At 43.5% G+C, this 22,222-nt stretch overlaps 1 protein-coding gene, 1 non-coding gene and 1 pseudogene across 2 annotated transcripts in view; all 3 read right to left on the reverse strand.

Annotated features, from left to right (window-relative positions):
- The window catches only part of PRKCG (protein kinase C gamma), a 948,319-nt gene that overhangs the window by 421,197 nt on the left and 504,900 nt on the right, over positions 1-22,222 (reverse strand). The window lies entirely within an intron of this gene.
- Positions 19,156-19,262, reverse strand: LOC134967979 (U6 spliceosomal RNA). The gene has a single exon (XR_010189288.1). It is a non-coding gene; the product is annotated as a U6 spliceosomal RNA (small nuclear RNA).
- Positions 19,868-19,974, reverse strand: LOC134967953 (U5 spliceosomal RNA; annotated as a pseudogene).

Genomic DNA, 22,222 nt, shown 5'->3' on the forward strand with positions numbered 1-22,222 from the left:
CAGATTGATGGCGGTCACTCAAGCTCTGTCTGGGAGATCATCAGTGGCAACGAATCCTGGATCTTTAGTTTCGACTCATGACCAAACAACAGTCGGGTCAGTGGACCCCATTTGGAGGTGCGTCGCCACAGAAGTTATGAAATGAGCGCAACATGGCCAAGCAGCTGGTGGCTGTTTTTGTGGCCAAGATGGATCAGATTGCTACCATCTCACTTGTGCAGCAGCAAACCAGCACTGGGGACTGGTAAACTAACCAATGACAGCTGAAAGTGCTGAAATTAATTTCCGGCCTCCGGCCAAGAACTCACACTCATTGTGCCCTTCTCTGTCACAAGAATACAACTGGCCACATGTCCAGGAAAGAGATGAACTTTATGGCCCATGAAAACATCCAGGAACTTGGTCATATGCTGTACACTGCAGACCTACAGTAGCCCCTATGACTTCTTTGTGTTCTCTCAAATCAAGTGCAAGATGCGAGGGATTCATTTTCAGTCACCGGAAGCTGCAGTGGAGACCTTCATCCAGTATGAAGAAGACATACCTGTCGGACTGCTCCATCTGCTTCACAAAGTGGATTGAGCGCATGCAATTATGCATAGACTCTTCTGGCGGGTGTAGTATGGTTCACTGGTGCTTGGGATCCCAACCGCAGGAATGCCAGCAGCGGGGTGAGCGCAACAGAGCCCCTAGCGGTCTCGCTGCACTCGCCATGTTATTTATTCTCCCTCCAGGGGTGTCGTGGACACCCCAAGAGTAAGAATAGTTGTCGGTATACCGGCGGTCGGGATTCCGGCGCTGGTATGCTAAGCGCCGGGATCCGACAGCCGGTATATCAAGTGACACCTCTTCTGGCAAATACTTGTAATGTAATGTTCTTTGTTTGTAAATAAACTTTTTGTGCATCCAGAATTGCACACCCCTCATATAAACAGAGAGGAGTAAAAACTGCAGCAAATATTTGGGCAAATTAAGGTACTGTATACAGTGAAACGGGCTATTGGGCAGAGATGTGGAGCTCCAGTAACATATGGTAAACACTGAAATCTGATTTTCTTCACTTTCCCATAGAATGCCATCAGTGCTGTACTTGGAAATTAGCATTACGGGAAATTTGCATATTTTAACAAAGCTGAGTCAATTCATTCTGCTACATAGAGACATGTTTCAAAAGTTTGCTCCTCTTATTCTAAATATACTGTATCAGTAAAAAAAAGTTTTGTCAATCTGTGTTTGGCTGTTTTTAGAACTAAAAGCATGCGCCGACACCTGATTCTTTTTTTGAAGAACATCTGGCATATGTTTATAACAGCCAAACATTCCAAATAACTAATGATATTTAAAAATAAAATACTTTAGTAATTGTAATGCCGACATACAGTATGTGTCAGCATTCATACCAATCACAGGGCCTAATTAACTAAGGATTGCAAATGCAAAGCTGCTTGCAGTAGCTTTGCAATTGCAGTCCTTAGCCATGCAAATGCATACCACCTCCTCCAAGCCGTAGTGAACCCGCAGGGAGGAGGTGGTATGCATTTGCATGGCTAAGGACTGCAATTGCAAAGGGGTTCACTACGGCTGGCCGGCGGTCGGGCTCCCGGCGACCAGCATACCGGCGCCGGGAGGCCGACCGTCGGCTTACCGACAGTGTGGCGAGCGCAAATGAGCCCCTTGCGGGCTCGCTGTGCTCGCCACGCTACGCGCGCCACACTATTTTATTCTCCCTCTATGGGGGTCGTGGACCCCCACGAGGGAAAATAAGTGTCGGTATGCCGGCTGTCGGGCTCCCGGCGCCGGTATACTGAGCGCCGGGAGCCCGACCGCCGGCATACAGAAGACCACCCCTCCCTGCACATATACTGTGAAAATATACCATTACAAAATATGACACGACTGCTAGTTCTTCATTATAATCATAAACAATAAAATGAATGTACATATATATATCTGGCATCATGCAAGGGTCATGATACAAGTGTGGGCGTGTAAAAACGGTCAGGCAAGTCAATCACAAAAACAAAAATGGCAACATTATATATTGTCAGAGCTTAAATCGACAACGATAACTCCGAAATGTATTCACCTACTCATAATACACAATTACTGTAACTATTCAGTGTTTATATTGTATATATAAAAAACTAAACTATGAATACTATTTGGAAAACAATAACATAAGTATCCATGTGATATGTGCCTTCCTTTATTAATTCTCGGACAGGACAGGTCACTCTGTGTGTTGGAAGGGAGGTGACGGAGTAAATTGTATCATTAAGGCCCAGCGAGATGCAGTCAGGATCTTGGCAGTTGGGATCCCGTCAATCAGAATACTGGCAGCGGGATCCCAATGGTAATAATCCCAACGGATCCCGGAGGTAAGTATTGGCCTTGGGGTTAGGGTTAGACACTAGGGGTGGGTTAGGGTTGGGCTGCAGTGGTGGGGAAGGTTAGGCTGCAGGAGGGGACAGTGTGGGTTTGGCTGTGGGAGGGGGTGGTTAGGGTTAGGCTGCAGGAGGGGACAGTTTGGGTTAGGCTGTGGGAGGGGGTGGTTAGGGTTAGGCTGCAGGAGAGGACAGTTTGGGTTAGGCTGTGGGAGAGGGTGGTTAGGGTTAGGCTGCAGGAGGGGACAGTTTGGGTTAGGCTGTGGGAGGGGGTGGTTAGGGTTAGGCTGCAGGAGGGGACAGTTTGGGTTAGGCTGTGGGAGAGTTTGGTTAGGGTTAGGCTGCGGGAGGGACAGTTTGGGTTAGGCTGTGGGAGGGGGCGGTTAGGGTTAGGCTGCAGGAGAGGTGGGTTAGGGTAAAAATATTTACCATGATCCGTCAGGATCTTGTCGGTATTCCTACTGTCTCAACCCGACCCAGCCATCTGTGGTGCAATACCATGAGTGACAGCATAGCGCAAAGGAGGTAAAGTCATCAGTAGAAGTGAGTGGGATGTGGGAGAGTGACATTCTTGTCTGGTACCCTATGGGGATTTCTTGTACACTGGTCTACCGGAGGGTTTAGAAGAGAAGGCACATGTGATAAGTATAGTATGATTCATGTACTGCTCCTCTTCAAATTCGCAAGCTCAATACATGTTACATGTGTACAGATTGTATCTAAAACTAAAAATGGGACAACAAGCTGACAGTCTCCTGATCAGTCATATACATACAGAAATAACTAATTCAAATTCTTTTAAAATACTTTATGCTAATCATGGCATTTGCTTATTTTTTAATATATGCTTACTTTTTAATTTACTTTATAACTGTGTTCAATAAAAGTTACATCTTCCAAATTCCTATTTATTATGTTAATGAATGTCAAGTAATTAAAATTTCATTCTCAGTCCAAGGTATCAGAATTTACAATGGGACCAAAAGTAACAGGAACTACAAGTATCTGTTTATTTATTTATTTATTATAAAATTAATTCCTCATTGCGGAGTTTAACTGTATATGTTTTATTGTTGGTGAAGGTGACATAAAAAAGGGAGCAGGAGAGATGATTTGTGATAAAAGTGGGGATATATCTAACCTTAAAAAGAGGACAAGTGTATAAGTTGCTCAAAGACAAGACATTGTAGGGAACTTGGGTAAATAGGGTGGTTAGCTGTCCCCAAAGTGTCACAAAGATCAATAGGGATGAGTAGAGAGAAGTGAACTTATAAATACATTTAGTAGACCCTAGTCCATTTAATTATAGAAGTTACAGTGGAGTCTAGAGGGTGGAAGCTGTATTACAGAGACCGAAGAGACAGTGAATGGTGTCAAAGTTGGTTAGGTGGTTGACAATCCACTTAAGTAGAATGGAAAAAAACAGAGGAGAAAGATGGGGTAGTAGCTGGATGGAGAGGCAGTCAAGAAATAAATTCTTCAGAAGAGTAGAGATGAGCACATGTTTGACGATGGAAGGGAAAATGTCAGAGGAGTGGGACATGTTGAAAAGATGAGAAAGATCCAGACAAGCATTAGGGAGAAAGGAGGGGAAAAGATGGGAGTGAATGGGATGGAGGATACAAACTGAAGAGATAAATGTGAGCATTATCATATTAAAGGGGGGGAGGGGGTGCATGCATACTGTGCCCCCGGGCCCCACTCTGTCAGGGGGCCCCCTAGCCAGAGTACACTGACATCACTAACTCTCTCTCTAGTTCAGCAGCAGAACCAGGCAGCCAGAATGTGAGCAGGACAGTATGCAGTACAGACTGGGACACAGGAATTTCAGGTTTCATGGGATGCCAATGGAGCTTCCTGACCAGAGGAGATAGGAGAGTGGAAAATTGTAAGTGACCCAATGATCCCACCTTCTTTCCCTTCCTGGAGTGTGTCTTGGTCCTATTTACATTGTTATATAATGAGATTATTCGGGTCTAGAAAGAGAGACACAGAGTCCTCCTGAGGCCTGTCCCAGTGTGTAAGTAGTACAGAGGCTGCTGCTATTGTATTTTGCAAGATAAATTATAGATATTATTTTTCTATGTGCATTTTAATGCTGTATTAGTTGTTTTGTTCCACTAAAAGAAAACTTTATAAATAGTTGTATCTCAATTAGGAGGAGCTATAAACAGTACCCAGGCATTATTAAACTATTAGTAGAAATGTAATATACAGCATTGGCTTAAATGAGAGAAGAAAAAGAACTAAGGTTGTTTAAATGTGTGGAAGAGAATATGGGTGAAGTGATTGATTTGGTGTGCGATGTGTTGATGAATGGTTACCTTTGAAGTAGTGGGCCAAAGGGTAGTGAGCAAATCGTTAGTTTGATATTAGGCATTTAATATATGCTTTGCAAGAGAGATGGCAGTATAGTAGAAAGACTTGATGCCTTTGCAATGGAAGAAGTCAATGCTGGTACAGTATATTTTCCCTATTGGTGCTGTGCGGTACTGTAGGAGTTTTAGACATGTTTAGAGTATCAGGGTTAGGACCTTATCTAGGTCTACACTGAGTGTAGTGTTGAAGAAAAAGACAGCAGCATTAATGTAGCACAAAGAACAGAAAGGAATAGATCTGTGAGGCAGAGAAGATGATCAGATCATCTAAGTCACTTACAGTAGGTGTAATGTGTGTATGCACAGATGTGAGTGCAAGTGACTGTGCAGGAGTCAAGGTGAGCTTGAGGCAAAGAAGGCTGTAGTCAGAGGGTGGTAAGGCTGAGCTGCAGAAACACTGAGATTTGTAACATGATATTTAGGGAGTGCTTATTACCATAGGTGGTAGATGATGTCCACTAGGCAAATCCTAATGAGGAAGTAAGCATGAGGGGTTTAGAGGCAGCGGTGCCAATATGGTTGTCAATAGGAATGTTGAAATTTCACAAAATAGGTCACTTGTACTGAAGTAGAAAGTCAGACATGAAAGTTGTGGAGGAACTGGCAAGCAAACTGTGTGTAAGTTAAAGGGTATGAAGCTAGGAGTTAGAAAGGTGAGGTCACAAAGGTAAGAACCTGGTGTAATAATGAAGTTTAAGGAAGCACAGTTTGCAAACAGTTCAGTATGGAGTGTCCAGAGCAGGTGCACGTGTATGTAGTAAAAATGGCGACATTTAGAATGTTGACACCAGAATGTTGACATAGACATTATGTAGACAGGCCCAATGTCAATAGTCCATTTAAGTGTTAGGGTTACACTGCAGTTAGGCTAAGAGTGAGGCTGCAGTTAGGTTTAGGATTTGACTGCAATCAGGATTAGTGCACAAATGAGCGGCCATCTCAGTAAGGGAATGAAGCTTCCCTGGAGGAAATAACTTACTTATACCAACACCCCCTCCCCTACAAGCTTCTCCGTGTTACACAACAATTCAAATAAAGCTTTCCTGGAGAAACCTGTAAGAAAGGTGAGGCCTTCTTGGTACATCAGCAAGAGTACCTTCACTGACAACATGGACCATGGCAACAGTCTTTCGACTCACTTCTGTCACTGTCATGATTATTGATGTCTTTTGCACTTGTGACTTAATTCTTGCAAAGTCTCTTTTCCCATATTGGATTTCCACTTAAACAAGTCAGTCTTTTTACTTTGGCCTCTGAATGTCTTGAGGTTCACTAAATGCAACATTTGCCAAATCCTCATCTTAGGTGATTTGCAGATATTTTATCTAGTAGAAGATCTTTTCTATGGTTAAACTTCCACACTGGTAGTCTCTGGTTCAGATATATCCCCAAGACAAGAAATTAAATGTATAATTGCACAAATAGTGTTAGCATGATTACATAAACATAGACCTCCCAGATCATCAACCTTTCTTTTTCTAAAAATGGAACAACTTTCCTTTTTCAAAACAAGATGAATTCCTCAAGTAACATCCAACAATAGGATAGGATAAATGAACTGAAAAAGAGAAGTGACGCAATAGTGCAGACATCCAGTTGTACAAGAAAAAGTTTTTAATGATTTAGATTTTGCACTCACAAATATTCAGATTGAAAGAGCATGTAGTACATTGCTGGTTTACACAGGTGCGTCTATTCAAGTGTATCCTTTGACGTCTTTCTGAATGTGCTAAAATATAAAACAAAGCAATAGTGCAGACAACCACTTATAGGAAAAATATTTAACATCATTCTAACTGCTGATTATGGTTGTTCCCTGTAATGTTCAGCTGTTGTCACCGTGGAAGCAGCAGAGATCCCCCTTGCTGCCCTTGTAATTATGTTTAATGTCATACAGTATATCATCACCTTTTTATTGAATTCATATTGTCATTTTAAGGCAAATCATATTCTGGTGCACAGACAAGTTACCTGGACAAGTAGTAAACTTGCCACAAGTCTTGAATGCAGGAGCACGCCACAGGCTACAGTTGAAATTGTTAGGTAAAGATTTAGGGAGAAAATAAATGATTGGGAATGGTCCTGGGAAAAATCTAGGATACATAGTGATGCCAACTAAAGATGGTGGCAGACTATGACAGTCTGCACCTGTAAGAATTTACTGTTATTGTTTATTTCTGTATTTCCTTACAATTCACCTATAACAATAGGAACAAGTGCATATCCATGTATGTAATAGTACACCTGAGACTGCAGTCAGCAGGGACACCCTTTTTGCTATATAAATACTACAATACAGTATATTACATTATTGCATGTCCATATATAATAGATGCACGTGTCTATATTCCACTTTTATCCATCTCTTATATTGTAGCAACTTACAATAAACTATACTCCCAGTGCATCTGATTCCTATTGTTTTCAGAGGACATTCCCACACAAGTTCTAAAAGGAAAGAAGGAATAGGGCAAACTGCCAGTGGGGGCGATGATAGACATGGGATGTGGGCCTGGGCGTTACACTTATTTTTTTTCGTACAACAGAGTACTCAGTACTCACTGTAATTATAAGGTTGCAACACTGAACATCACTTTGTTTACTTCAATAATTTCAGGAAATCACTCAGAACTATTTGACTTCCAGTTCACTGATCAAATGCAAGAAAAAGGCATAAATATGCTCCAAATTTCTTTCGGTTAATTTGAATTCTAATTAAAGCTCCAGCTTTTCCAAATTCTCTGATCTAATATGTGCATGCAAAAAAATTGAGAAATTAGAACTATGAATTAAAAAAAGTACAATGGGGCTGAAGTACAGTTGGACGTCTACCTCTAGGTGGAGCTATCTTGCATGTTTCTGCATCCTGTATTCCTAAGCACATGCATGAATGGACAATGCCATATGCATTTCAGTTGCATCTACATTTATGATAGAAGCAGTGGGACTGAGCGTAGCAGGGCGTAACAGAACAAAACACCTATGACACGTGGTCGAGAGAAAACAGAGTATACAACATCTCAGAATCTGTGGAAGTACTGCCTATGTACCAAAAGAAAGTAGACACAAGCTGGATTCAAAATCAGTTAAGTGCATCATGCTTGCCTATTGCCGTGAAAGCAAGGGCTACAGATTGTGGAATCCAAGTGCCAAAAAACTTGTCAAGTCAAGAGATGTCATATACAGAAACAGTGCACAGAAAAGCTGGATTTTGATATGCAGAACCAGTATGTGTCCATGGACATGCCAACAGTGAGATGTATCTGAACCAGAGACTATCAGCATAGAAGTTCAACCACAGAAAAGATCTTCGACAAGATGAAATATTGTCAAGAGATATAATGAAGAATTTGCAAACATTGTATTTAGTGAGCCTAAAGATATTTAAAAGCCAAAGTCAGGATTCGATTGGTGTGAAAGGAAATCCGAAATAGGAAAAGAGATTTTACAAGATTTAAAGGCCACAAATGTGGAAGAGATAAAGATTTGTTACAGCGGCAGTAGTCCCAAGTATGTACATTGAGAAAGTGTTGCCACGGTTTATGCCATCAGTGAGGGGACGCTTACCGAAATCAATCTTTAGTAAATTTGATCCCTAGTGTGTACAGTCAGTCAAGGCCATCAGGGACAACAAAAATATTAAAATACCGACACTTTCAGGAAGTACAGGTTGAGTATCCCATATCCAAATATTCCGAAATACGGAATATTCCGAAATACGGACTTTTTTGAGTGAGAGTGAGATCGTGAAACCTTTGTTTTTTGATGGCTTAATGTGCACAAACTTTGTTTAATACACAAAGTTATTAATAATATTGTATTAAATGACCTTCAGGCTGTGTATATAAGGTGTATATGAAACATAAATGAATTGTGTGAATGTAGACACACTTTGTTTAATGCACAATGTTATAAAAAATATTGGCTAAAATGACCTTCAGGCTGTGTGTATAAAGTGTATATGTAACATAAATGCATTCTGTGCGTAGATTTAGGTCCCATAACCATGATATCTCATTATGGTATGCAATTATTCCAAAATACGGAAAAATCCGATATCCAAAATACCTCTGGTCCCAAGCATTTTGGATAAGGGATAGTCAACCTGTATTCCACTTGGCAATGCAAAAGCAACTTTAGGCATTGTGAGTTATTCAGAGTCCTTAGCAGTTTTTGCTAAATTATCAAAAACTGCTAAGGATCAGCTCGCATGCTGAGGGCCGCCCAGTACATTGTGATCACATCACAGATTCGGTAAATAGTGGGTGACCCCAGTATACGCAGCCAGGCTGCGTATGCAGGGGCACTGCCGCCATGTTTCCAATCGCAGGAAATGCAGGCGACGTCATCGGGCCACTCCAAAAATGGCCATGACACGCCTGTGTTTTCTGCTCCATTTGCCCCCTAATACCGCGTCGCCATACCTGAATGCCCACCGCCTGTCAATCATAATGTGATCGCATGCTTCCAGGATGCGATCGCATTGTGATCGGTAGCGCAAGTGCACAGCAAAAATATATAGGTCTACGGCTTTTCACGGATCCTACGTGTTTCCGTGCAAAAATGGGTAATTATTTGTATGAAAAAAGTTGTCCATAATTGGATAGCCCGATAATGACCATCAGGCAAAAATCGTGATAAAATCTTGTGACAGCTGATATAACGGTATAAGAGGACCATCAACACATCACACACTCTATTAGGCACCATGAGATCAGGGCCGGTTCTAGCCCTTTTGGCGCCCCGGCGTGAAATAGGGGCGTGGCTTCATACAGGGGGCATGGTCAGTTACGCCCCTGTACAGTAGAGTAGCGCCGCTGAAAGAGAAAACAAAATGAATACTTACTATCCCCGCTCCTGATTCCCGACCGCTGCAGACCTCCGCCGGCGCCGCTCCTCTCCTAGGATCTGGCATAGACAGACACTAGAGGTCAATTATGACCCCTAGCATCTGTGTCAGTCCCACAATGCTGTGCGGTGCGCGATGACGTCATCGCGCACCACACAGCAAAGGTCCTCTCCATGAAGGGAAACTATACGCGTAGCGTCTAGTTCCCTTCACAGCGGGGAACCAGCGGGGGGGCACAGCAGTAGCGGATCTTGCCATGGTGCGGCGCCCTCCGGGTGGCGCCGGTGCCCTCCAGAAGGCGGCGCCCCGGGCAAAAGTCCTGCTTGCCCGTGGCAAGGTCTGCTACTGCGTGGGATGACATCACTGATAGAACTTGGTCCCAGTGCCCTGCAGAGTCCATCATGTGAGACAGTATGAATCACTATGGCTTGCAGGACCATGAGTGTAGCCGTGAATTTCACACTACATAAATGAGGCATGGGCCTAGGGTTGCCACTTCGTGTCTGCATTAGAACCCTTGTAGGAAATTGGTCTGATTGTGACACCTGGAGTCTGGTTGATTCCTTTTTTTTTTTACATTACAATTCATTTTCTTATTTTGCAACTGGCATGGAGGTACGAGAGCAAGTGAGTTTGGTGCCACATCGGTTGTTCAGAGGCATGGAGACCAGCCCTGAGATAAAGGGGTATAACGGACGTGATGTGGGGAGGGGTATAATAATATTGTGCTATGGAGGCAGTCTACCCCTTAAATCTGCCTCTGCTTTAGTGCAGTCTCCAAAGTGGTTAACAGACTCTTGATTGTACAGTATGAGGCATCAAAATTACCGTCGCTGGGCAATGGAGCGTGTGCGCAATGCGGGCGCCGCGCAGCCGCAGTTCCGACCCGTTTGCACCGCAGCGAAGTACCGCTGCGTGCGAACGGGTCGGAATGACCCCTCTATAGGAACAGTACACAGAGATAGAAGGGGATAGTACAGTATGCAGTTCTACACAACAAATAGTGCAGTTGTATAGCCAGAATTTGTGCAGTTATTAGAACACCATGCTTGCAATGATCGAGTTAATAATTATTTCCAATCAGGGCCCAGCACACTCTCCCCTGAACCCTGATGTTCAGCGTGTGATTGAGGCCGAGTGAACAGGAGCCTGATACAGATATGGCTCAGGTGACTTTCCCTGCTGCTTACATGGAAGCAGCAGCGATAAACTTTCTATCGGCTGATGCCGGACTGCATGACATCTATTTTAGAGATGAGCGCCTGAAATTTTTCGGGTTTTGTGTTTTGGTTTTGGGTTCGGTTCCGCGGCCGTGTTTTGGGTTCGAACGCGTTTTGGCAAAACCTCACCGAATTTTTTTTGTCGGATTCGGGTGTGTTTTGGATTCGGGTGTTTTTTTCAAAAAACACTAAAAAACAGCTTAAATCATAGAATTTGGGGGTCATTTTGATCCCAAAGTATTATTAACCTCAAAAACCATAATTTACACTCATTTTCAGTCTATTCTGAATACCTCACACCTCACAATATTATTTTTAGTCCTAAAATTTGCACCGAGGTCGCTGTGTGAGTAAGATAAGCGACCCTAGTGGCCGACACAAACACCGGGCCCATCTAGGAGTGGCACTGCAGTGTCACGCAGGATGTCCCTTCCAAAAAACCCTCCCCAAACAGCACATGACGCAAAGAAAAAAAGAGGCGCAATGAGGTAGCTGTGTGAGTAAGATTAGCGACCCTAGTGGCCGACACAAACACCGGGCCCATCTAGGAGTGGCACTGCAGTGTCACGCAGGATGGCCCTTCCAAAAAACCCTCCCCAAACAGCACATGACGCAAAGAAAAAAAGAGGCGCAATGAGGTAGCTGTGTGAGTAAGATTAGCGACCCTAGTGGCCGACACAAACACCGGGCCCATCTAGGAGTGGCACTGCAGTGTCACGCAGGGTGTCCCTTCCAAAAAACCCACCCCAATCAGCACATGATGCAAAGAAAAAGAAAAGAAAAAAGAGGTGCAAGATGGAATTATCCTTGGGCCCTCCCACCCACCCTTATGTTGTATAAACAAAACAGGACATGCACACTTTAACCAACCCATCATTTCAGTGACAGGGTCTGCCACACGACTGTGACTGATATGACGGGTTGGTTTGGACCCCCCCCAAAAAAGAAGCAATTAATCTCTCCTTGCACAAACTGGCTCTACAGAGGCAAGATGTCCACCTCATCTTCACCCTCCGATATATCACCGTGTACATCCCCCTCCTCACAGATTATCAATTCGTCCCCACTGGAATCCACCATCTCAGCTCCCTGTGTACTTTGTGGAGGCAATTGCTGCTGGTCAATGTCTCCGCGGAGGAATTGATTATAATTCATTTTAATGAACATCATCTTCTCCACATTTTCTGGATGTAACCTCGTACGCCGATTGCTGACAAGGTGAGCGGCGGCACTAAACACTCTTTCGGAGTACACACTTGTGGGAGGGCAACTTAGGTAGAATAAAGCCAGTTTGTGCAAGGGCCTCCAAATTGCCTCTTTTTCCTGCCAGTATAAGTACGGACTGTGTGACGTGCCTACTTGGATGCGGTCACTCATATAATCCTCCACCATTCTATCAATGTTGAGAGAATCATATGCAGTGACAGTAGACGACATGTCCGTAATCGTTGTCAGGTCCTTCAGTCCGGACCAGATGTCAGCATCAGCAGTCGCTCCAGACTGCCCTGCATCACCGCCAGCGGGTGGGCTCGGAATTCTGAGCCTTTTCCTCGCACCCCCAGTTGCGGGAGAATGTGAAGGAGGAGATGTTGACAGGTCGCGTTCCGCTTGACTTGACAATTTTGTCACCAGCAGGTCTTTCAACCCCAGCAGACCTGTGTCTGCCGGAAAGAGAGATCCAAGGTAGGCTTTAAATCTAGGATCGAGCACGGTGGCCAAAATGTAGTGCTCTGATTTCAACAGATTGACCACCCGTGAATCCTTGTTAAGCGAATTAAGGGCTGCATCCACAAGTCCCACATGCCTAGCGGAATCGCTCCGTGTTAGCTCCTCCTTCAATGCCTCCAGCTTCTTCTGCAAAAGCCTGATGAGGGGAATGACCTGACTCAGGCTGGCAGTGTCTGAACTGACTTCACGTGTGGCAAGTTCAAAGGGCATCAGAACCTTGCACAACGTTGAAATCATTCTCCACTGCACTTGAGACAGGTGCATTCCACCTACTATATCGTGCTCAATTGTATAGGCTTGAATGGCCTTTTGCTGCTCCTCCAACCTCTGAAGCATATAGAGGGTTGAATTCCACCTCGTTACCACTTCTTGCTTCAGATGATGGCAGGGCAGGTTCAGTAGTTTTTGGTGGTGCTCCAGTTTTCTGTACGTGGTGCCTGTACGGCGAAAGTGTCCCGCAATTCTTCTGGCCACCGACAGCATCTCTTGCACGGCCCTGTCGTTTTTTAAAAAATTCTGCACCACCAAATTCAAGGTATGTGCAAAACATGGGACGTGCTGGAATTGGCCCAGATTTAATGCACACACAATATTGCTGGCGTTGTCCGATGCCACAAATCCACAGGAGAGTCCAATTGGGGTAAGCCATTCCGCGATGATCTTCCTCAGTTGCCGTAAGAGGTTTTCAGCTGTGTGCGTATTCTGGAAAGCGGTGATACAAAGCGTAGCCTGCCTAGGAAAGAGTTGGCGTTTGCGAGATGCTGCTACTGGTGCCGCCGCTGCTGTTCTTGCGGCGGGAGTCCATACATCTACCCAGTGGGCTGTCACAGTCATATAGTCCTGACCCTGCCCTGCTCCACTTGTCCACATGTCCGTGGTTAAGTGGACATTGGGTACAGCTGCATTTTTTAGGACACTGGTGACTCTTTTTCTGAGGTCTGTGTACATTTTCGGTATCGCCTGCCTAGAGAAATGGAACCTAGATGGTATTTGGTACCGGGGACACAGTACCTCCAACAAGTCTCTAGTTGGCTCTGCAGTAATGATGGATACCGGAACCACGTTTCTCACCACCCAGGATGCCAAGGCCTCAGTTATCCGCTTTGCAGTAGGATGACTGCTGTGATATTTCATCTTCCTCGCAAAGGACTGTTGAACAGTCAATTGCTTACTGGAAGTAGTACAAGTGGGCTTACGACTTCCCCTCTGGGATGACCATCGACTCCCAGCGGCAACAACAGCAGCGCCAGCAGCAGTAGGCGTTACACGCAAGGATGCATCGGAGGAATCCCAGGCAGGAGAGGACTCGTCAGACTTGCCAGTGACATGGCCTGCAGGACTATTGGCATTCCTGGGGAAGGAGGAAATTGACACTGAGGGAGTTGGTGGGGTGGTTTGCGTGAGCTTGGTTACAAGAGGAAGGGATTTACTGGTCAGTGGACTGCTTCCGCTGTCACCCAAAGTTTTTGAACTTGTCACTGACTTATTATGAATGCGCTGCAGGTGACGTATAAGGGAGGATGTTCCGAGGTGGTTAACGTCCTTACCCCTACTTATTACAGCTTGACAAAGGGAACACACGGCTTGACACCTGTTGTCCGCATTTGTGGTGAAATACCTCCACACCGAAGAGCTGATTTTTTTGGTATTTTCACCTGGCATGTCAACGGCCATATTCCTCCCACGGACAACAGGTGTCTCCCCGGGTGCCTGACTTAAACAAACCACCTCACCATCAGAATCCTCCTGGTCAATTTCCTCCCCAGCGCCAGCAACACCCATATCCTCCTCATCCTGGTGTACTTCAACACTGACATCTTCAATCTGACTATCAGGAACTGGACTGCGGGTGCTCCTTCCAGCACTTGCAGGGGGCATGCAAATAGTGGAAGGCGCATGCTCTTCACGTCCAGTGTTGGGAAGGTCAGGCATCGCAAACGACACAATTGGACTCTCCTTGTGGATTTGGGATTTCAAAGAACGCACAGTTCTTTGCGGTGCTTTTGCCAGCTTGAGTCTTTTCAGTTTTCTAGCGAGAGGCTGAGTGCTTCCATCCTCATGTGAAGCTGAACCACTAGCCATGAACATAGGCCAGGGCCTCAGCCGTTCCTTGCCACTCCGTGTGGTAAATGGCATATTGGCAAGTTTACGCTTCTCCTCCGACAATTTTATTTTAGGTTTTGGAGTCCTTTTTTTTCTGATATTTGGTGTTTTGGATTTGACATGCTCTGTACTATGACATTGGGCATCGGCCTTGGCAGACGACGTTGCTGGCATTTCATCGTCTCGGCCATGACTAGTGGCAGCAGCTTCAGCACGAGGTGGAAGTGGATCTTGATCTTTCCCTAATTTTGGAACCTCAACTTTTTTGTTCTCCATATTTTATAGGCAGAACTAAAAGGCACCTCAGGTAAACAATGGAGATGGATGGATTGGATACTAGTATACAATTATGGACGGACTGCCACGGTTAGGTGGTATAAAAAAACCACGGTTAGGTGGTATATATTATAATAATAATACAATTATGGATGGACGGACTGCCTGCCGACTGCCGACACAGAGGTAGCCACAGCCGTGAACTACCGCACTGTACACTGGTTGATAAAGAGATAGTAGTATACTCGTAACAATTAGGATGACACTATGACGGTATAAAGAATGAAAAAAAAACCACGGTTAGGTGGTAGGTATATAATAATAAATAATACAATTCTGGTCGGACGGACTGCCTGCCGTGTGCCGACACAGAGGTAGCCACAGCCGTGAACTACCGCACTGTACACTGGTTGATAAAGAGATAGTAGTATACTCGTAACAATTAGGATGACACTATGACGGTATAAAGAATGAAAAAAAAAACCACGGTTAGGTGGTAGGTATATAATAATAAATAATACAATTCTGGTCGGACGGACTGCCTGCCGTGTGCCGACACAGAGGTAGCCACAGCCGTGAACTACCGCACTGTACACTGGTTGATAAAGAGATAGTAGTATACTCGTAACAATTAGGATGACACTATGACGGTATAAAGAATGAAAAAAAAACCACGGTTAGGTGGTAGGTATATAATAATAAATAATACAATTCTGGTCGGACGGACTGCCTGCCGTGTGCCGACACAGAGGTAGCCACAGCCGTGAACTACCGCACTGTACACTGGTTGATAAAGAGATAGTAGTATACTCGTAACAATTAGGATGACACTATGACGGTATAAAGAATGAAAAAAAAACCACGGTTAGGTGGTAGGTATATAATAATAAATAATACAATTCTGGTCGGACGGACTGCCTGCCGTGTGCCGACACAGAGGTAGCCACAGCCGTGAACTACCGCACTGTACACTGGTTGATAAAGAGATAGTAGTATACTCGTAACAATTAGGATGACACTATGACGGTATAAAGAATGAAAAAAAAACCACGGTTAGGTGGTAGGTATATAATAATAAATAATACAATTCTGGTCGGACGGACTGCCTGCCGTGTGCCGACACAGAGGTAGCCACAGCCGTGAACTACCGCACTGTACACTGGTTGATAAAGAGATAGTAGTATACTCGTAACAATTAGGATGACACTATGACGGTATAAAGAATGAAAAAAAAAACCACGGTTAGGTGGTAGGTATATAATAATAAATAATACAATTCTGGTCGGACGGACTGCCTGCCGTGTGCCGACACAGAGGTAGCCACAGCCGTGAACTACCGCACTGTACACTGGTTGATAAAGAGATAGTAGTATACTCGTAACAATTAGGATGACACTATGACGGTATAAAGAATGAAAAAAAAAACCACGGTTAGGTGGTAGGTATATAATAATAAATAATACAATTCTGGTCGGACGGACTGCCTGCCGTGTGCCGACACAGAGGTAGCCACAGCCGTGAACTACCGCACTGTACACTGGTTGATAAAGAGATAGTAGTATACTCGTAACAATTAGGATGACACTATGACGGTATAAAGAATGAAAAAAAAACCACGGTTAGGTGGTAGGTATATAATAATAAATAATACAATTCTGGTCGGACGGACTGCCTGCCGTGTGCCGACACAGAGGTAGCCACAGCCGTGAACTACCGCACTGTACACTGGTTGATAAAGAGATAGTAGTATACTCGTAACAATTAGGATGACACTATGACGGTATAAAGAATGAAAAAAAAACCACGGTTAGGTGGTAGGTATATAATAATAAATAATACAATTCTGGTCGGACGGACTGCCTGCCGTGTGCCGACACAGAGGTAGCCACAGCCGTGAACTACCGCACTGTACTGTGTCTGCTGCTAATATAGACTGGTTGATATTTAAAGAGATATTAGTAGTATACAACAATACTATACTGGTGGTCAGGCACTGGTCACCACTCCTGCAGCAAAAGTGTGCACTGTTAATTAATATAATTGTACTCCTGGCTCCTGCTAACAACCTGCAGTGCTCCCCAGTCTCCCCCACAATTAATTATAAGCTTTTAATTTATACATTGATGACTGTGCAGCACACTGGGCTGAGCTGAGTGCACACAGACTGAGTCACACTGTGTGACTGACTGTGCTGTGTATCGTTTTTTTTTTCAGGCAGAGAACGGATATAGCAGAGAGAAGTGAACGGATATATTATATTAAATAAAAGTTAACTAGCAACTGCACTGGTCACTGACTGTGGTAAACTAACTCTGTCTGCGACTCTGCACAATCTCTCTCTCTCTATCTAATCTATCTCTATTCTAATGGAGAGGACGCCAGACACGTCCTCTCCCTATCAATCTCAATGCACGAGTGAAAATGGCGGCGACGCGCGGCTCCTTATATAGAATCCGAGTCTCGCGATAGAATCCGAGCCTCGCGAGAATCCGACAGCGTCATGATGACGTTCGGGCGCGCTCGGGTTAACCGAGCAAGGCGGGAAGATCCGAGTCGCTCGGACCCGTGAAAAAAAACATGAAGTTCGGGCGGGTTCGGATTCCGAGGAACCGAACCCGCTCATCTCTAATCTATTTATCTAGAAAATAGGATTTTGGTACTTACCAGGTAAATCCTTTTCTTTGAATCCATAGGGGGCACTGGAGTACTCTTGGGATATGGACGGGCGTAGCCGATCAAAGGCACTGAATATTCAAATTTAGGACTCTCCCCCCCCTCCATATCCCCAAGTACCTCAGTGTACTTTGCCAGTGTTTTTTACTGAGCGAACAGGATATAGAGAGGTTGACAATGGAGAATCCCTATAACATAACGGACAACCACAAAGTTGATCCGTAACCTTATTGTCAACTAAACAGTTGACACCTTAACCGATAGAACTTTATAATTTGAGCCAATTGGTGAAAATGTGTTACCATAAGCTCCTTTGAGCTTAATACCATCCAAGTTAAATTTGTTCACTAAGCTCCCTTGAGCTTAAAACAACCCAGGTAAAACTGCTCTGGGCGGGCGTCCAGTGCCCCCTATGGATTCAAAGAAAAGGATTTACCTGGTAAGTACCAAAATCCTATTTTCTTTATCATCCACTAGGGGTCACTGGAGTACTCTTGGGACGTACCAAAGCTTCCCTCGTGGGCGGGAGAGCTGTTTGATACTTGTAACAGTAGGCAGGCCAAAGCTAAATGCTGATGGCGCCACCATTAATAACGTATAACCGTGCACAAACGTGGTGCACTGAAGGCTATGTAGCCGCGTCGTAGCCGCTGCACGACCCGTTGGGTCTGACATTCCCACAGAACCTGTGGGATGAACTATTACTGACGTAGGCGATTGTAACTTAGCCTTAAAGTAAGTCTGATTTGTAGTCATTATTATCCAACTGGATAATGTCTGCTGAGAAACTGGCTAACCCCAGTTTGCAGTATCATATAGAACAAACAACGTATTCATATCACGTACTGTAGACGTTCGGTACATATATAAACGCGTAACGCGTGTACCACATTCAGAATTCAAGAATGTGCTGTCCACACAGGAAGCACTATTGGTATATTGATGTGAAGAATACGAAAGCGGATTTCGTCCGAAGATCTGCTTTGTCATGAGAAACTCAAATACGGTGGCTTGGAATACAAGGCACCCAAATATGAAAACAAAACCCTTGTCGAAGCACCATTGCCGAAGGCAAGGCTAGAAGAAAAATGTTTTCCAAAGTGAGAAACTTAATTCTCATTTGTTGTAAAGGTTCAAAAAATATGAAACTTAATTCCCCTTTGTTGAAAGGGTTCCAAAATATGAAAACTGTAATAAATCTGAACCCAACCTCAAATCGCCTGGCGCTGTAGGTAGGATAAATAGAGTCTGAACTTTGGTGACACCTTGTAGAAAGATGTTTACAGACGCAAATAGAGGCAAACGTCTTTGAAAATACGTTTACCACCCAGATACCTGCACTGTTAGTGCAGATGAACGCAGTTTTCCATCCCATCCCGTTTAACAGAATACGGGTACTTGAAGTATGATGTTGGAAACTTCCGAGGTTTACAACCTATGTAAGCACACGAAATGTTTTAATAATGAGCTGCCTTAAGCGGCTTACTATTTCGTTACATGGTTGGTATAACCGATACTGTAATGCTCTATTTTTTTAAGAGGGCGGTCTTATGGAACGTTTCACGAATTTGCGTGTCATCCTAGCGCAGGGGCCATGCTAATCTTCTCTGTATCGTTCCAATTTTAGTATATGTGCTGCCGAAGCTAGCACTGAACCCTCACCCCGTCAACCGCAGCTGCGGTACATAGATAATAGGTACATAGGTAACTATGGGTAAAAGAACGTTCCCTGATGTAACAGGTTGGACGTATTATGAGCGGGCCAAGATCGTGTGCAAGTATTCATTGAAAATTCGAGAAGCAAACTTCTCTGAAACCCATGAGATACCACCAGTATGACTGTGACGAACTGTCTTCTGATCCGTTTTGGCAACGAAGAAAGAAGCGGAAATTGGTGAAGCCAGATACACGATGCTGAATGACCCCATGAATGTGATGTACACATACTGAGCTTTTGTAATTGTGGCGAGATGCCCTCATGTATACTTGAGGGTAACCCCCTTCTGTGGACTTACATCTTAAACACCTGTGTATTTAATGTCCAGTTTTTAAGATCCAAACCCTGACGGGTGAGATCGTCTGTCTAACAGATGTCCACTCACGGATTGATGTTGACATTTCCCCATAATGGCGTTCTGAGCCATTGAAGATTTGAGTTACCTACCGCCTTGCCTTGCGGCTTATCGGTTCTCACTGGTTGTTCAGTATGCAACTGCCGTTGCTTTGTTTGACTGCTTAAGGGCAGCGTGAGCCAGGCATTAAAAACAAAATTAAATTACCTGAAACTCACGGTTGTTACTCTCCACGGAAATCTTTAGTAAAAAGTGAAAGATTTATTCGTGCTGAAGAGAAAACCAGAGTCTATCGTTGGTCAGACTGAAAGCGAATTATTTATTGCATTGTAAAATGTTCTAGGACATTTATCTATTGCATTGTAAAATGACCAGAGTTCTAGTACATTTATCGACAGCAATCTGTCGTGTTTAGAACCTTTGCGTTGATTTTAACTACAAATCCTGACTCTCTGTGACTGTCGTCTAGAGTATACGCACCCTTGTTCCTCTGTGGGACACGCGAGTGAAAGGTGGCGAACTAAATTGAAAACACATTTTTTTCTTAATAAGTAAATACACCAATGTACCGCTAGTGTGCGTGTACTTTTGTTCTTGCTGGTGTAGTAGGTAAAAGTCGTTGATTTACCGTATTTATAATCTTACCTAGGAATTTACATCGTTTAGACAGACTTAGATGTGATTGTTTTCAAACTTAATCTGCTACTGTAGTATACCTTAGTAGCGCAAGTTAGAGAAACTTTGTTAATACATAGTGAGATGAGCTATCATTCCAACATCACTGTAGCAAATACCGGAAGCGATAAGCAACGGTAGAAAAGAAATGCTAATGGTTGCTTGCAACCGCTAGAACCTGTGATGAAGAAACCTGACTGGGTAACTACGCATTGTGAAGATCAAATGCAATCATACAATTTTGTGGCTTCAATAAGCAAAAACTAACTGCAGAAAATCCATTTTCTAACTGTAATAAATGACTTGCTGCTTGATATTGAAACGGAGGTGTTTGATTTTGCTCAAACAGAGGGGAATAAGCGTACTATTGACTGGTTTATAAACCAGCAAAGACTAAATGACAACCTGCCAAACCGTTCCACAGAGGCAGTTTTGTCTTTAAGCTGTAAACAGCTGAGACCTATATAAGTTAAAGTCATGAAACCTCGCAAATGTAACATGTAAAAACGCGCTTCCACAATTGTAAAAGAGGTCATCAAACCACTGGCTTGCTGACTGTAACGTCCTGTCGTTACAAGGCGTGACTGTTTTTGTATAAAGGGATAAAACGCCGTAACAAATATACTGTATGCGGTAATGGCTGAATATCATAAAGGAATAAAAATTGCCGTTACAAGTATATCAAATTTAGGAGCAAACAAGCTCTGGCCTTGTTGCGCTTAACTAGCGACAATGAAAATAACCGGCGTTATCAGAAGCTTTCCAGCTATACTCTGCTGCTTCTTTTAACAGTGATCGGCATGGTTTCATACATAGATTCTAGCGACCCAAATGTATCCTGGGTTTTTATAATGTTTGACAGAAACTCATCAACCCATGACGGATCGCGTCCTTTTGGCAACCAATATGTATGGTTATCCAAACCCCCGCACTATCTGAGTGCTGGACTACTGTACCGTTCTCACTCGTATTTATCGGTGTGAGATTGACATAGAATCGTGCATTAAATTATAAGACCAGTGAAATAAACACTTTGGTACCCAAAAGAAAATTAGCCCTTTGGAAAGACTGTCTTTTGTTAGAGCTGGCGGAGTAATTCCGAGACTCCGATTACTGCTCTTTTAATTTGAATTGCCAATTTTATAAAAGTATTTTTAGTCTGCACTATAGCCTTACTTGCTATGTAGACAGACACCATAATAGGCAACAGACAGACACTTGCACGACTTAATGAAATTATTATATGGCATATATATATATATATATATATATATATATATATATATATATATGTTATTGCTGAACTGCATATTTATATGTATGGTTATTTCTCTGTACGGAAATCCCTAGGAAACTAAAGTATTCTTTATGTGAAAAACAGTTCATATTGCATATGAAACCCGAACCAAATTTCTACTAACACCCCTGCGCCTTCTGGTGGCTTAGAGATGTAGGGCAGGAATGTTCTGGAATTATCTTGAACTAAAAATTCCCACCAACACCCCTGCGCCTCCTTGTGGAGTAAAGGTGTATGGCCGGAATGTTCAGGAATTATAAACTGGAAAAACAGCAATAATTAAAATGGCCGTTTTGCTTTCACTGAAATTCACAGTACAGGCAATTTATAGCCTTAATAGCCTTTTATACAGTTAATATATATAGCGTATATGTTCTTACAGATCTATTATACAGTAAACACATACACTTAGTTAACCATACACTTAGTTAACCTCCAGTTACTATAAATCCAGGCTGCAGTGAATGTATTATATTGCAGCCTTAACAGAAACCCTTAGGTTATGATACTCTTAGGTTATGATAGGCCATTAACTGCTTAACAAACTTTTGTTAACCCCTGCAGCCT

The sequence above is a fragment of the Pseudophryne corroboree genome, chromosome 10 (genome assembly GCF_028390025.1).
Source record: "Pseudophryne corroboree isolate aPseCor3 chromosome 10, aPseCor3.hap2, whole genome shotgun sequence".
Classification (NCBI taxonomy): Eukaryota; Metazoa; Chordata; class Amphibia; order Anura; family Myobatrachidae; genus Pseudophryne; species Pseudophryne corroboree.